Source organism: Myiozetetes cayanensis, unplaced genomic scaffold (assembly GCF_022539395.1).
Source record: "Myiozetetes cayanensis isolate MyiCay16 unplaced genomic scaffold, myiCay2020 scf5-8, whole genome shotgun sequence".
Lineage (NCBI taxonomy): Eukaryota > Metazoa > Chordata > Aves > Passeriformes > Tyrannidae > Myiozetetes > Myiozetetes cayanensis.
In genome coordinates this window covers 45874689-45892934 of record NW_026087742.1, presented here as the reverse complement: position 1 = coordinate 45892934, position 18246 = coordinate 45874689, and positions in this window count along the sequence as shown.

Sequence of the window (18246 nt, the reverse complement as noted above, 5' to 3'; positions counted from 1 at the left end):
CTCAAAAACACATTCTTATAATTTCCAGAACAAGGATCAACACACTCCAAATCATTCAGCTTACAAGCGGAATACAGAGGATATGGCAAAGTGAGCTAGAGCCCTTAGAACTCCAGTTTCAGGCATTAGGCAGTGGGAGCAGAATATTCCAAAATCTCAAACTAACCTCAGGATTTCTTTTGCTCCCCTGGCTATTCCTACTCTTTAACCTTTGGGAAAGGGGTGACAAAGAGGTGCCTTTGTGTTCCCCCCTTCTGTCTCACGTGACATTCATTCGTTGCCACAGCCTCAAGCTCCTGTTTATCTTTTTCCAAGACCTGGCCTCTCCCAGTGGTGCCACTGGTGGTGCAGTGCAAGGGCAGATGTGGAAATTACTGTTATGCAAACCACACGTGTGCCAGGGCATCAGGCAGGAGAAGGAAGCATTTGCAATTTGCTAGTGTAGCCCAACAAAAAAATACTCCCTTGACATCCAAGCAGATCAGGCAGCCCCACTGCTCTTCAGAGAGAAGTTAGGGCAAGCTCCCACTGACGTAGAGGCAGGAGGCTGTTATAGTGGAGAGGCTGGTCCCTGTAGAGCCTGGAGATGCTCCCTTGGCTCTCTTACTCTGCAGATATGGTTGAGTTCACTGCCTGGCAAGGTAGCATATGCTACACAGAGCCAGGCCACACAACAGCAGCTCATCTCTCCCTAGATGCTTTGGCTCCTTCTGCAGTTTCTTGCTGAAATGGGCTCCATGATTTATTGTCAGTGCTGGACTTCCAGTCCCTTCACAGCTTGCTGCGGGAACTAATGAAACATATCTGGGTTTTGTTATTTAATTAAACACCCTGTATTAGTGTCCCTGGAGTTCTCTGTGCTGAGGTTGAGTTTGGTTTGTGTTTTTCCCCCTCGTGTTGGAAGATGTCACAGAAAAACATCATGGCTTCGTAATGTTTCATCCATTTCATTCATCACACTCTGTCTGGAAAGTGTTTGCCTTCTATCCAGCCACAGTTTGCACACAGCCAGCCTGTTACAGAAACACAGCCTTGCCAGTAGATATGGTCTTAGATCTGCAAACCTCTTTGTCTGCCATCACAGGGTAGTTCAGGTTGGCTCGAATTCAGCAGCTTCATGTCAGCTCTATAACTGCACCCACAATCTGCCCTCTGCCCCCAGAGCAGCAGCAGCCCTCGCTGATGGCACCTTTGCACCCCACTGAGCATTTGCTAAAATTGGCTGTTTCTTTTAGTAGAAGGGGAGGCCAAGAGGGTGTTCCTTGGGGTGCTGTTTGCTGCTGCTGTGGTCATCCCCAGGGCCTGTGAAGAGTGGGTGTGAGGGACAGACAGCAGCAGGCACTGGTCAGGGAGGCTGGTTTTCCTTCGCTTGTGATACCACTTTGCAATCAGGTTCAAATAGACATTTACCCATCCAGGATACGCCTCAGACATCCTTTTCGCATCTCTCAGAGAGATGATTTACCTGGATAGTTGGCTATGTGTCATAAGCCAGACTTGCCCTGTGGGCTTGCGGCTAGGCTGTGCTGGTAGGGGTGTGCACACAGCAGACCCACACCAGCTTGTTGGTTTGCAGATCATGTCAATTCAGTGTTTTTTCTTCACATATACCCTTAATTTGTATTACCATGCGATGTTGCATTCTTCTTCAGAGATGAGATAAAGCATTAATCAGAGCCCAGTAGTTTTCACTATTCTCTTCAGTGTTTTTCTGCTTCTACTTGATTCTATTAGAGGCTGTTTTAATGAGCAGTCATTAAACACACGCATCTGTCTCCAGAGATCTAAACAGCAGAATCTCCATAATTTCCGCTGCTTCACAAAATGATACAGTGCTTCAGTAGAGTCAAGTTAAAACCAGAACAAAACACTCCTGTGTGTCCCTTTCAATCATCTCACCTTCAGCAGTCATTTGCAAAAAAGACTGTTCCTTTTTCCTCTGCTTAGAAGCTATTTTTTACACCATTTAAATGACAGCTTAATCATATTATAAAGGACTTCCCTGAGCACAGGTCTTCCCCTTGTGTCAAAATATCAGTGGATTCCACATTTAACATCAGACACAGCTGTGTTGCAGCCATAGGTGAAGTTTCCCCTGTGAATAGCTTGTGTGATACTATATCACTTTAGAGAGCACTTCCTTTTGGAAAAGCTGTTCTGAGACAGAAGTCAGCAGGGCTCCAAACCCCACAGTGGAAATCTGCAGCAAAAATCCTGAGCAGCAGCTCAGTATGTGTAAAGATGTCAGTAAACATGGAAAGATGGGGCCATACATAAGAATAATTCAGTCTGTTTATGACAAAGTAACAGTATTGTTTTCAAAGGTAGAGAAGCGTTGAAAAACACGTGTGAAGTGCTTCACAGCAGATGGCAACATGAGCAGAAAGAGGTTATATCAAGCATGTGGCAAACACAAGTATCTGCTGATCCTCATTCTTGCTTCCCTACCTGTTTGCTGTAAGAATGTGGCACATTAGACTAGTGCTCTCTGTCATTGTGCATTTGTGGGATTATTGCCTATAAGAAATTAGTAAAGTGTATTTAACATTTACCTGAAAGTTTTGAACAATATCCGCTCCTGAAAAAAAAAAAAAAAAAAATAGGTTCCATCACAGTACCTGCATGTCTCCCTGACATTAGCTTGTATTACCTGTAGGAGTGCATCTCCACATGGCAGTTGTAAAGCTTAACATAAAATTGCCCTGTTGTCAGGCTTACAGGCTGGCCTCAGCCTTCTGCTGATGCAGAAGCAAACAGCAGTGTAGAAGAGAGACGGTAATTTGAAAGTCCTCCAGTAACAGGGTGGGTGAAAGGTATCAATACTTCACAGATTCCATGAAGCTTTGAGCACTGTGCACCTCCTCCCTTTGCACACTGTAGATGTGTCTCCAGTCTGAACCAGTGAAAATCCAAGGGGAGATGCAGCAACTGGGAGTTTCTGGTCAGTGGACTGGGTTAAAAGCTATGAGGCCTAACATTTATTTGACCTGTTAAAAGTGCAAAAAGCCTGACCTCCAGTAGAGTTTTACCAGATGCTTTTTCTCCTGGTGAAGTTAGAGCCCAAGAGGTATTTTGCAGTCAGCATCCATTGGTTGCAAAAAACTGCAGCAGAGGTAGTTTCATGCAGAAGTCACCGGTCATTTGCAGTTTTCTGAGTCAAAAACAGTCCTTAAAACTCCATCTAAAAACCACCTGGCAGCAGTTGTCAAGCACTGTAATTGCCTTGGGTTGCAGCAGCTGACTATGAGAACCAGAACTAGAAACAAAATCCTGCCCAGGAGAGATTACAGGTTTGTTGCTGATGATAAAACCAGAGCAGATGTGAAGTAGAAGAGCAGGACTGTGCTTTTGTGTGTACAGCATCACAGATAGGATATGGTGTTTCAGAAATAAATGGGGTAATGAACTGGTGCCTGTATTATATGAGAGTTCATCTTCTCTACAGTGACCATTGTAAAATAATTCAGGAAGCAACACAAAAACCTCTTGATAGCTTTCCCTCTCATTCACCATCAGGAGAAAGAGAGGTCTGGGTAGCTGCTGAGGTATGGAGATCATATTAGAGACCACTGTGAGACAAAAGAAGCTGGGAAGCCAGCAGGGCAGCTGAGAGGGACCCAGCTTGGAAGAAAGGGTTTTAATCTTGATGTCCGAGCTTTGATATGAAATCCAGTTTAGTAGATGAGATGACTAAAGAGGAAGTGATGGGAGGCTTTGACATTTATGTAAAACATACAGGCACCTGTGCTTTAACCTAAAAAGGCTTTATAATACCCAAACTGTCATCAAGATAAGAGATCAGACTGGTCAACAAATTAACGTCACCTTGTGCAGCATTTTGATGTTAAGGGATTTGTTTTATAAACACATACCCATCCAGGTAAGTCACAGGTTGTACAACAGCTTGTGTGGAAGCGCAAGGGGAGCTTGGCTCATTCAGCCTGGAGAAGAGGTGGCTTCACAAGGACCCAGCAGTGCCTGTGGGGAGGTTATCAAGACAACGGATCCAGGATCTTCACAGTGATGCATGATGAGAGACTACAGATAAGTGGAATAAGTGAGGTTGAAACTACATGTCAGGAGAAATCATTTCCCCATCAGGACTGCCAGGCAGTGGCACAGGTTGGCCAGAGAGGTTGTGCAGTCTCTCTTGAGGGTTTTCAGGACTCCACTGGATAAAACCCTGAGGAGTCTGGTCTGACCCTGCTTTGATGCCCTCCCGAGGTCCCTTTCAAACTGAATTGTCCCATGGTCCTCATGGAGAATGAGACACAGCCGTGGGTGTCCATACCATGATCTGGAAGGCTTAGACCTTGGCAGAGCATTAGTTCATAACAAGGAGGCAGAGATCAAGCATTGGAAAACACTCTCTAGGAAATGGGGGATCCCCTTCTCCTGACATCTAGGCCTGCTGATGGGATGGCTTGAACCAATCCCAAACTACTGAACTTAGTAGAGGAATAAACAATGGTCAAAAGAGCCTATAAAATATTGGTGGTATGGTTCAGTGATCTAGTGGACATTTCTGGTATTAAACAATAGGAATCAATGACTGTGGTAACAGCAAAGCCATGGGCACAACCTCTACATGTTACATGTTGGATCCTCCTCCTCTACTTCTTGGTATCTGCTGCCTTAAATAGTAACAAACAACTGTGGTGCCTAACATTTGGAGGAAGAGCAGAGAAAGGATGGACCTCTAGCCACGTTTCACTTTGTACATGATGCCCTTCATAATTTGTAGTATTTTCCCCATTATTCATAACATTGGGCACTCACAAAAAGTGGCACAAACATTTTAAAACTTTTAAACAATGCAAAAAGATCTGTCTTGGGGCAAGAGCTTTGGAAATAAAATGAATTGAAGTTACGCAAAGGTCTTAATTGGCCCAAAATGTGTTTATGTCATATCAGAAAAAGTTAACACTTGGGTGTCCTCAACAGGTAAACCAGAACAGCAGAAGGATCAGAGTTACAGCATAAGGCAGCATTAGCATTTGGATTCTGAGTGGAAAAAATTTCCCAAGACCATAAAAAAGCATATCCTTTGTCAAACCAAAACAGCTCACAGTCATTCAGCTCCAGCCCAAGGTGTAGACATATTTCAAGTCTGCAGGGTCAGATCATCTGAAAGAGTTAAGGCAGGGCCTTTTGTCTGCAGGGTACCTGTCACAACATACCCTGGTCCTCACCTTAAAATTGTAAACAACCTGTATACAAATAGAAAAATAGAATGATCAGTCACAATTATGAGTTCATTGTGATTTATTTCTCAAAATAATTTGGGAGTATCCTTCTAACTGGCGGTGCCTGATCCATTATTCCTTTGACATTTGACTCTCTTATTCACAGACTGGAAAAGAACTAAGATCATGTAAGTAACTTAAAAGACACCCTGTCCTCCCTAGGACTGAGGCACAAGGAAAAGCTTGCATAATTTCTGGACGGAGTGAGCCTTCCAGTCACCAGGACTACCAATGCTGATGACACAGGGGGGAAAAAAGGGAGGAAAAAAATCCTGCCAATGCCAGCATTACTAATCATGTACTAATGTTTATGACATGAACATTTTCTATGGCAGCTGGTGCTTTGCTAAGCTAATACACATTCCTTAATACTATTTTCCATATTATTATGTCTGGCATTATTTCTCTAAATGTAATACAGTTTTGCTGCTATAAGAGCAAAAATACTACACATCCACAGTTTATAGAAATTGCTGTTCCCTGCTCTATCTTGACAATGGATTAAGCCACCTGAGTAAGTGAAGTAACACCTCGTTTGTCACTGTCCCAGCCACTTGTATAATCCCCTTGCTAGGAATCCTGTTCCAACTGCTTTTAGGCTTTTGTTCTGTTGAAAAGTTTCATTGCAGGTTTTGAATCCGCAACAAGAACTTGTTCCTGACTTACATTGCATGCGTTTTTAAAAAACCTTCACACTCAAAAACACCTGATGGAAATCTCCATGTCAGCCACCTGGAATGATTAAAATGGGCCCACCACCATCCTGCCCAGCCAAAAGCTGCTCACCCAGCTGCTTCCATCTCCACCAGCCAGTGAGGCAAACATTTCCCCAGTTCATTTGCAGTTGGTCACTGGAAACCTGAAGTGCTAACTCCAGAGTGACATGTTAGCCCACATGACAGAAGCTGCCCTACAAAACCTCAGCAACTTGGCCTTGGAGGGGTATGGGTCTGCCAGTGAGCATCATCACTCAGCCTGGGGATGAGGGAGGGTAGGGGGAGGCTTGTCTTTAGGAGAATATGGGTTATAAACTCTGCCAGGTTTCACCTTAAAAGAAAAACGTTCTTTTCTAACTTTTCATAGAACAAAACTTACCACACACACAGAATGGTAAAAAACTGTCCCTGCCATGGAAACCTGGTCTCTCTGACCTGGGTTACTTTGGGGCCACCAAACCTCTTTTCTTTGGGTAGTAGAGAAATCACTGGGAAGATGTAGAAAGTGAGACTTGGGGGGCATATGCTCCCATCATTCCCTGAATACTTTTGGAAATGAAGGTGTGTGGAGAATCCCTACCATGGGGAGTGTGTTCACAATGACAGAGAAAACATAAAGATCCAGATGCAACAAAAATAATGGTGGCACACACACAGTTACACCCATCCATTAGGTGGAGCCTGTCCATGACCACTCTGCTCCCTGACAGGAAGAAAAGCAGCCGAGGGGAGTTCCTGGGGGAGCGTGTTTGGCATTGGTGTTTTCCCAAGTGGGGTCTGTGCAACAAAATGAAGTATAGCTTTATCACCCAGATATGGCTTTATCACCCAGCAGAGCTGTGTGCACACCAGCTGGGTGTAGGGCCACATACCTCTGGTATAGCACAAAAGCTTGCATGAGCTAATCCACCCTGCCAAGCAGCAGATCTGAGGGTGCACCAGAGCACGTTCTCACTTGAAAGACAAAGATACTGAAATAAAATGAAGGAAGAATTTTTGTCTTTATGAGTACAGCTCCCAGGACATCAGGGCTTTTCTTCAGCTCTATATAACCAATAAAAAGGAATTACAGGAACTACATTACTAAAATTATCTTAGGTGCATGCATATTCCTGCAAGGATTAGGATTAGAAAGATTAAAACCAGAGCAGCTACTAACAGTGCTGTCACATCCAAAAGATTTGCCTAGCAATGAGGGACTGCTTGTGTAACACTCTCTTGAGGAGAAGCCAAGCACCAGGAGCTCAAGGACCCCAAAGCTGCTCTGAGGGAGCCCTGGTGTGAGCAGTGGGGCAGAGGTACCCTTTCCAAAGCCCAAGGGGTTGTGCAGGACAAACTGCAGTGCCACCTCCCTTTTTGTCCTGGTTTTCTCTTCCTTCCCCATTGTGGCAGGTGTCCTCCCTTTCTACTTCCTCTCTGCTGAAGTCATTCAGGAATGGCATGGGATGCTTTTTGGCCTCTTTGTCATTACACTTAATTAGAAGACATCCTCATTTGCTTTTGTTTTGCTCTTCTACCTGGCAGAATAGTTTGCATTTCATAGGCAATTCTTCGATCCTGTTGATCTTTTTCTACCTGAAAAGCAGCATAAAGAGTCACACTGAATGGCTCAGCAGCAGCAGCTGTGGCAGAGCCAATGTTGACAGCTCAAAGAACACCTGGAAAGTCTACAGGATGGTTAGAACTAATGAAAAAGGAAAAATGCTGAACATCCCAGTAGGTCTGAGATGTCAAACCTCGGTGCAGACACAGAGGGCATCACAACTAAGTGTCACACAGAGAACAAACCAAGCCCTGAACAGCACAGAGAGATAAATTCATAGCAGTTGTACCATCTACAGCCTTTGTCCATAGTTACATGAGTGCCTGAAATACCTTGACAGCAAACATAGTATTGGAATTCCCACCTCCTCTTTCAATGGCACAGCAGTGAGGCAGCAGTTCACTTTCTGTGTTCCTTTCTCATCAGGCTTTGCCAGGGCTGCTACCCAGAGCAATTACTCTTACCAGATCCAATGCCGAGTCACTTTTTTGGCTTTGTTGCATGTTTGCGTCAGCAGTATCATAACAAATCATCTGCTTTCAGAGACCAGATACTTTAAAATGCTATGCCCCATAAGTTCCTAATAGTTATAAGTTAATATAAATGAGGGTGTCTTCTAATTAAATGTAATGACAAGGAGACCAAAATGAGTAAAAGTTAGTAATACAGCAACTGTCACAAGTGCTCAGATTAAGATAGTCACAAAGGCTTCCATAATATATGAAATAAATCAGATTTTTCAGGACTAGTTATCTTCTCAGTGGATATTGAATGCTAAGAGCTTTTCAGATCTCTGCCATAATAGTACAGATTACATTGCATCATTTCAGATTGCTCTTGGCTTTTGTTCATGCCTCTTCTTAATCCGTGAAACTTCCGACCTTCAGCAGTTACAAGTGAAGTTTGCAACTTCTGATGTACATAAGCTTTTCTTCGGATCCACTCTTAGAAATGCCAGTGGGCCAGGAAAAATAAGTATGTTGCTATGAATGTGTCAAGTACACCCTTTGTGGCAGGCACATACATGTGCTCAACTCACCCAGGGCCCCACACAGGGGCAGCCTCTCACCAGAGACAACAGATCTTCACTAGATGCAAATTAAAATGCAGCGAAGCATGTACACATCAAATGCTAAAAGAGATTCGTTGCTGAGGAGGCAATCCAGGAACAGAATGATGAAAAGAAGCCTGTCTGCTGTATTTCTTGCCACCTGTTCACATGAGGCTTTTTGAGTCTAATTCACTTAAAGAAACTGCAGTCATCTGGCAGAGCTGAAATGCAAACACAAATCAAAATGACAGCCCTGTTTTTTTGTTTTGGCTAGACATCTACACAGATAGAAAGATAATATAATTGTACAACTCAAAAACTCTAGGCATTTCAATAGAATTAACTGTAAATGAAGTTAATTACCTTGAAAGAAATAATTCATTAAAATAACTAAATGAGCTTTGTCTTAAAAAAAAAGTTTCAGAATCTGTTCTCTTTTCTATAAAACATCAATATATTTAAAGGAATTTGCAGTATCCCAAGCTTTCTTCTATATTTTATTTGCCTAGATAGGCCACAACCAAAGAAATGAAATTAATTCCCCATGACAGCAGGAAATAAGGAATGTGTAATAGATATAGGCTTTAAATGCTGCAGTAGAGATGGAGTATTACAGAAAAAATGGCCTGTCTGTACATGGTTTTGCTGTACACACAAAAGCAGCTGCATTACAGAAGATTATTAACCAAATTGGTTCAACACTTCAGTTTCTATTCCCTAAGAAATTCTGAGAAAACCTCAGTCTAAAGAAGTCAGTTTTGAGTAATTTACTTGGAAGTCATTATATGTTCTCTGAAAAAGGTAATTTTTCAAGCTATTAAAACAGCTCACCTGAAAAGTCACCTATTCTCCTTCTACTCCTGCGATTTTGTCGTCCTCCTCCCCCTACTTCAGTCCTCTTGCACCTGCTGGTTCTTCTTGCATCTTTGTAAGCATAGCAGATTTAAGACAGACTTAACTTGGTTGTGCAAAGCTGATCTAAAATTAGAGGAGAAAAGCTGATGTGAAGAATCTGAATAAAGTTAATCTTGGACCAATGGCTGCATTCATCATACAGAAGAAGAGAGAACATGGTGGGGTGGGGCACTGGAGAAGAAATAGCACCACAGCTTTAAGAAGCTACAGAGAAATGGCCAGGGAGCATCAATACTCTGGCACATCACGTTCACTGCTACTGTGAATCACTGTAAACAGCACAGCAGAAGATTTTGTGTACCAACCATGGGCATTCAGTCAATTTTAATTGTATTTCACATTGTGACATGGCTTTGGAAAGAAACAGTGTTCTGATTGAAATGTTTTCTTTCATTGCCACCTTTCCCCTCTATTCAGAATCAAAGCAAATTGCAGAAAAATAGAACCCGAAGAACAGAACAGCTGAAGCAGACTGTTATATGGCTCCAGTCAGCTCAAAGGAAAGAACAAAACAAAACAATCAAGTGGTGGAAATGCCTTTCCAAGACACAGCAAAGAGGGATGGTGTGGTTACACTGTGGCAGACACAGACCAGAAGCAAGCTGAACTAGGAATCACAACATACGCTGTAGGAGCACACTGGCTATGGAGTCTTTGCTGAGATGGCTGGGTTTGATCTGAATCCACTCCCTGCTTGATATCATTACAGCATTAAATTGAGTACAGTTTGGTCCATGGCAAATCTCTTTCCTCAGGGGTGGGCTTTGAATCAGGAAGAAACCCAGGCTCCTGTTCAGATAATGTAGCTGCCCACAAACTACCCCTCAAATTCAGGTTAGACTGCTGGGACCACTTTTTCTTTCTGTGTTTTATACACCACCTGCACTCACAAGCTTCTGGCTATAACTGCAAATACTAATAAACTGATAATGCCTGCAGCACATTTCTTTTTCTGAAAGAATGAAAACCCCATCTGGAAACTGCAGTTATATCAAGTTTATTAAGAAAGGATAAAATGATCCTTCTTATGCTATTAGTACTATTGGCTTGTAATCTCTTGATGCAGTTTAGATATGATGGAATTTCAGACTTAATATTCCACCCAGAGGATGATATAAAAGCCACTATTGATTTCCACTCCCTATAAGCAGGCTTGATCTCTATGTAAATTAAAGATTCTATAATATATTTCACAATATAGATTAGTTGTCATTCAAACGTTGAGTTATTCTCATTCCAGCAGGCTGACTTATCTGCAGGTTCCAGGCAGTAAGACACCTAACAAGATCTGGTTAGGCCTTTGTCCATGAATGAAAAATTTAAAACATCCAATATGAAGCTGCTGCAATTCACCCCTCTCTACCAACTTCTTTGTAGGCCTCTTCTTCATTTGTGCAAAGTCACATCACCTCACAACCAGGGCAGGCTCAGAGGACTTGTGAGGACATTTACAGGTGGAAGCTCAGCCAAGGTGCAGTAACTTCCTCAGCTGTCATACTTTGTTGCTCCAGTGCTTTTGGCTTCACAGCAGTTTTACATTTCAGAGCACCTTGTTCCAGTTTTGTCAAGGACCCCGAGACTCTGAACCTCCAGCAGTCAGCACAGTTGTGTGTGCACTGAGATTTTGCTGTACACCCACTTTTACCACAGTGCCACTCAGCTCCTCAAAGCGGAGTGTATCTCTTTCTCCACAGCTTGAACTTCTTCATCTCCTCCGTCCTCATACAGCTATATTTTAATTAGAACAAGTTCTTATGATTGCCCCATTTGTCCACTGGAGGTCAGTGTCTTTCTACAGAAAGACTGTCCCTCTTACCTGGTGAGTTTGCAGGTGATGGAAATCTTAGAGCAGCACTTCATTTTTCTGTTACAGGATTTTAGAGCTTCAGGAATGAGATGAAGACAGAAGCCTAGTGTGGGTCCATCACTGCCAAAGGAAGCCTGTTTCTTGCAGGTCCTTCCCAATCAAAGTGACACAAAGAACTGCAGGAACCTCAAATGTAGTGTTTTCCCAGATACTAAAAGCAGGCTCAATCCAAAAGCCTGTGCCCTCCTGCAGGTCTCCTGCCACCACTGCAGCATTGCAGGAGCCAAGTGCCAGGGTCCCCTCTCAGGTAAAAAAGCATCTCACGGGGCAGGAGCTTCCCAAGTGATGACTGAGCACCTTGAAACATTTTCACGCTTTCTGCATTACCTGGCCTTGTATTTAAATCAAATACTGAAGTGTCATTACCAGCCAATAGATTTTTACTATCTAGTTAATCCTACTTGGCTCGTTTGCAAGGATGAGCTCCAGCGAAGGCGGCTGTTTAGGCTGCTGCACAGGCTGCGTAGGAGAGGTGCTGCACCACGCTGCTTTCAGAAACACCCCCTCATTAGCAAGCCTTCCTCAGCTACTGCCAACACTCTGCCAGACATTCAGCACAAAGATATGGGTGTTTGCGTCTCCCAGGCTGAGCAACATATGATGCTGAGGGATGACAACAGTAGCGGCCAAGAGCCAGCAAGTGTGGCAAGGAAGGGTAAACAGCCACGAGAACAGGGCTGTTTGGCAGTCGTGCATAGAGCAAAGACACTGCTCAGGCACTGGTGCCTATATCGGTGGATCAGAAGCACTTTGGAAGCAAATCTGCTTATTCCCTCTCACCACGCTGTAATTCCCATCATGGAGTAGCACATGAATTCGGTTCCTCCCAGGTGCAGCTCGGCACAAGACCTGCTCTCACTGCAGCAGCAGGCATTTAGTTTGCATAAAGCAGAATTCCTGAAGCCCTGCTAGTGCTGACTGGCACCCACTGTGCCCTGCTCTCCAGACTCACTCCCTTTTGAGTCCCACTTCTGAGTAGCATGGGCACAGTCTGACCAGCCAGCTGATGTCATGGATGCTTACGCTGCAGTTTCGCCTATTTACAGTAGGTACCTCGTCATCCAACAACCTCAAGGCAGTTTCAGTGAAAGGAAAGTAACACTACCAGGGACTCTCCTTGCCTGCATGCTTCTAGTTTGAGCTCCAAATCCAAAAAATGAGGCATTAAGACTGATGAGATGAAGACAGCTCCCATGCCACGTATCTCAAGACTTGGAACTTTCAAGTTCTACTATATTTTCTTTAACTTCTGTACTAAGAAATTAATGGTGCCTCCTGTATCTTCAGTTCTGTCCTGCCAAGACCACAGATGTTCTCAGAGGGAAATTTTGCTCTTTCCATCCTACTATCTCTCCATTTCATTCCACATACGCTTCCTATCATAGGCAACAAATTTTTCTACATCCTTTCTACAGCACTGATATCCCTGTTAGCATTCAAACAGTGGGGTGAGAATAAATGGTTGCTGCCCCAAAACCCAGAGAGAAGCAATACCTGCAGCAGGCTGGTAATTACAGCAATTGTGCAAAGCTCACATCTGGAAGCCTTAAAATAGAGCTGCACTTTAGAAGTGTGCCTTACCCACATATTCCTTATATGTCCTACCACCCTGAGTATTTCATGTTTTGCTTTCTGAGCAGAAAACAATCCCAGTTCACCAGACTCCTTTAGTAATTCTTACATTTATGAATTTTCAAAAAGACCTATTTTACTATTTAAAATGTCAGCTTAAGTCTATTTATCAGGTATTGAGGCCAGCACCACCACCAGTGTCATTTGTACCCTCATGTCGCATCTGATGAAGAAAACAAAGGCTGAAGCAGGCAGATGGTTGAATGGAAGAGAAAGGTTGTTGCATACTGCAGCTAATAAGGTGAGGACAATAAAATAGGGAAGGTGATATTCAGGGAGAAGGCTAAAACTTAGCCTCACCATTTGGAGGCTTCTGTATGGAGATAAAACAAAGAGAAGTATCATCAATTATTCACCAAAACATTTTCTCCTATTGTTTAGAACAGAAAGTGTCTTGACCTTTCTCTTCTTCCCCATCTCTCTTCTAAAAATCTTTATTTCCCTGCCTCCCATTTAAGAGACAAAAGAATGCCACAGATCTGTGGTGTTCTTTTCCCCATTTAGTGAAGCATCCATACTTAAATGCTTTTACTCTGCTAACGCAGTAAGTAAGAAGCAATGTTATAGCTAGACAGCTCCCACATCTCCTATCTCAAATAATTCTAGCTGTTGGCAGCTGCCTCACCATTTGGTATATTTTAACTAGGTTTGAAAATCCCTAAAGTAAGGATTTCTTATCTCTTTCAGCAAAGTAGGAAGTAAATCTATCAAACCATATAAATAATTCATATAAATTCTAGAAACATAGCAAGGAATATAGGTCAGGAGGGGCACCACAGGAGAGGAATGGAGCATCCTTTACTTAAAGCATGTGGTAGACCTAAATTCAGTTTCCTAGGCAGACCATGTCAACTTAAAGAATGAAGATGGCTCTTAAAAAATTTAAAAAGCAAAGGTTGACTTGATAGTCACTGAGGGTTTTGAAAGGAGTACAGAGGATGATAAAAAAAAGGATACTTTTTTCAGATAAGCACTTGTCTGGAGGCAGTCCTTTAGGTACAAGGCAGCAATCTTGCTTATCTTTCTTAAAACACTTGTGAAATGTAGTAATGGTGGTTTGCATCAGTTACAGCAAATCAGTGACTGGTTACTGAGAGAAGCAATGGGCCAGCAGGATCCATGTATTTTAAAGTAAATCCCTAATGTCCCAAGGAACTGTTGATGAACACCAGTTATTTTGATACATACACTGCAACTGGCCCTGCACACAATACACACCTTAACGTTTTCTTGTCACAGTCAGATTAAATATTTTGATGAACTGCTTGTAAGCAAAACTTCTAAACCTTTGTTAGAACCAAATATGCCATAAATAGAAATCAGGTAGAAATAAACTTATGGGGAAACTTTCACAGCCAGCCTAGAAAGTGTTACTTTGGTTGTCATTCTGAGAATACAAAACACACGAAAGTCCTCCTTTCTCAAAGACAGAAATAATGTTTATAACATAATGGCAATCAGAAGCAGTTTAGCCAGCTATGTGAAGGCACCCTAAGAAGAGTGAGTTTTAGGAAGCATGCTAAGTTTGGAAGGAAACCCAAAGAGAACAGAAGAAAACAAACACAAATAAATCCGAAAGAGTGTCCCAAGCAAAGTTAAGGTGAGGCCTCACATGACTGGAATGACCAATAACTTCAGGAAGATTCACACTTCATCACTAAGCTAAGCCTACGATAAACAATCCTGGTTACAACCATCATCCTCCCCAGTGAAGGATTAAAGCCCTGTGTCCTGAAGCAGCACCCCTTTTAACAACACCATCACCACCAAAGTCACAGAACAAGAATCTATCCAAGGGAGAGAAACCACGGCCAGCCAACCAACAAACCATAAATCCCGATGAAGGAGGGAATGGGGAAGATGCTTGGCTGGTAACATACAAGCTATCTATTGAAAACCAGGAGCATGAGACTCAAGAGAGGAATGGGCTGCAGGTGAAAACCAGCACTGGGCTAAGGAGTTCAGGAGAGCAAGGGCACTTCTGCAATGGCTGGTGACTGCATCCAGTTTGTGGAGGGTGACAAGCAGTGGGCACAGGCCATTCAGCAAGTCAGAGGAAGGTAACTGGGGACTAGAAAATACAATTCATTAGAGAAATAAAATATTAGTAGCAGGATAACTCAGAAAACTGACTAAGGAATTCATCAGCACTAGCGGATATCAGGAGAGCCTGATTTTCAAGAACAGAGAAAACAGATGAGTTCTGCCAGGCCCCTTGGGGTAGTTGGTAGGACTCATGTTTAGAGCTGCTGCCAAAGATAAGGGAGACAGACTGCTCAGTATTAATTGGCACTAGGGTAACTCGATCAGATTCTCAGGCCTCCCTTCCTCTAACCTACACTTCTCTGGCAACAGAAGTGACTGCTGAACAGGGCAGACAGTTTTCACGTGGTACAACAGCACATGACTGAAAATGCCAAATAACTTGGAAAAGCAACACATTTAGGACAAGCTGCTGAGATATCTCAAAACAGTTGCCTTCAGCCCTAATCTCCAAATCACTCTGCATGTGAGCCCTTGCCAAGAGGAAAGCATAGTCCTCCTCCCTGCTCTGGCTAATCAGATAAGAAGTTCTCTATTTATCTGCAGCAGTAAGAATTAATCTCAAGGAGACTACTATATTTAGCTAAGAATCTTAGGGGCTAGTTGTTTTCTTATGTAGCTGAAAAGCCCAGCCCAAACCTGAGAGTGCTTTCCACTCAGAGTGGACATCTATGCTACCCACAAATGAGAACACATTTCTCCAGAGAAACCTACAGATACTTGACAGCACATGAAGAAACATTCTTTGCCTCTACTGTTTGGTAGAGAAAGCAAAATATGAAATTGCTTCTTCCAATTTTGTACCTAAAGGACATCTTTTTCAGCCTACTTGTTTTTTCTCATTTCTTTAATGAAAGGCCATGGTCATTTGGGAACCCACAGTCCTTGTGGAGTACCACCACTTCCTTTAAAGTACAAGGGAACTGGGAAGAGTGTTCAAATCTCTCCTGACTCCTCTGTGGCTGAAACAAGGGCCTGAGGGATTCTAGGAGGGATCCTAATTTATTTTCATTTCCTGTATATCACTGACAATGCTTAGAGTACCTGAATGCAGATCTGCCTCAACATGCTGAAAGTCCTTGGACTCCTGTGCGTGTGCATGTGTGTCTGTGTATACATGCAGTCATTCCTATAAGGAATGCCTCAGACTCAAAATTAAAAATTCAGGCTCCCATAGGGCAAAAACCTTTCCCCAAAGCAGAATACATTAGGCTGAATTTCTGTTTATTTGGGTTTTTTTCAGAAGTAAAAAAAGTGTCATGTCACCTTAAAAAAAAAATTCACTGTCAAAATCATCTCTGGATAAGCTGTTATAATATTTATTTTACTTCTGTGCTAGGAACTAATACCTCAGCTCAGGATTTAATTTGTGCAACTTCAGATTCCAGACATAAGATTCTAATGAAGTCTTTATTATTATTAGGTTTATATTCAGTTCGGTTTACAGGGAGATTTTAAACATTTTTAGAAATTACATATTTGCTGTATCCTTAGGTATCTTTTTTCAAGGGGAAGAGAATATCTCTTCATTATTAAAACAGCACCCAGCGTGAGAGACAACACACCTGAAAAATACATCAAGAACCAATTTTCCAAGGAATCATTTCCCTTTCTCTCAAAGTCATCTGCATATTGCAAAACAAGCTCAATTTGGAGCTTGTTCTCAACAACATGCATGCCCTACAATAAAGATTTTTTTTTCTCTTCCATTCAATTATCTTGGTAAAAAGAAATCTCAAATACCTAAAAAATCCAGTTCAGTTTAGTTCCATGTAAGTTGTTTAATGTTCAAACGCAACCACAAGAGCTGTAGAAGCAGCACACTGAGTGACCATCAGTCCTAACTCCAACCCATCAATGAGACGTCAGAAATGCTTTACACCAAGAGGACCTTTGAAACAAAAAAACAGCAAGCTTGAATATTCAGTTTCTACATAGAATTGGTGTCTTTGCTCTAAATTACTTGAATTAAGTTCAAACCACAAAATGGAAAATCTGAGAGAAGTAAGAACCAAGCACCAGAGGGACTGGAATTTTTAGTTGAACAGAGTAAAGATTAATTTATTTTCCCAGGAGACAACTGAGTCTAAGATGCATAAACAAATCTGCCTTATTTACAATTAGGCTACTATATTACACAATTGGTTTATGTAAGTTCTTTCCAGTGGGATCAAAAGCCTCTTCTAGCTTTAATCTGATTACAATTAAAAGATTAAATTAAAAATATTTTTCTAGTAGGCCAACATGGGTTTGCATTTTACATTATTGTGCTTGGCATCATTAACCTACAAAGACTCCTTCTTAAGAAAGTGGGGAAGAGACTTGTAAATAAAACTTATATTTTCTGCCTTGTTCTTTCTGGAAGCAAAGCTGATGTTTAATGCATTTCACTGAAAAAAAAAACCAAAAAACCAAAAAACCTAAAGCTACCTGTAGGGAAAGTAATGCCTGTTTAGACCAGCCAAGAACTTGAACTTGGAGCTTGAATCAAGGTTCCAAAAGAACAATGTATGCACGTTAGGAGAAGCAGCAGAACATCAAGGGAATCTGGTTTTGTGGACTCCAGCCTTCATCCCAGGAACATCATGGTTCCCTGGGATCACAGACAGCATTTGGAAGCCTTACATTTTCATTTCTGTTACTTATCAATAAATTAACAGCAAAATCTTACTAATCTAAGGAAAGAAAGACAAGCTCAAAAGTGAGATTTTATTCATATTTGTTACTTATCCACAACCTGAAGTATGATAAAACTGATAAAAACAGCCTAGAATCATGTTTACATCACTAAATTCAATTCACATTTTGTTCATAAAATACTAAAAGGAAAATGACAACACTGCAGGTTCAGAAAAACAGGTTGGCTACTATGACTGAAAAATCTACACTATCTTAACTGGTCACAACTGATTGCTTGTTAAATGCTTATTATTTAAAATAAGCACAAATTACAAAATTTCAGACACACCAAACTTTTGTGCTCATAAAATATATCTTCTGTTGTATCAAATTTCAGGAGATTGGAAAGAATTTTCTGCTGAGATGTTTCATTTCAGCATGTATCAAAAGAATATTGAGAGTACTCTCACCACCTACACAGTGATGCAATGAGGTCCCAGTTGCACTACCCATGCAAAGAATTATTTTGCAAGCACACCACTATGGTAAGGACAAGCCATCTCTCACACAGTGATGAAAACCACCTATTACCTAAATTTTGTCCTCTCTGGTGG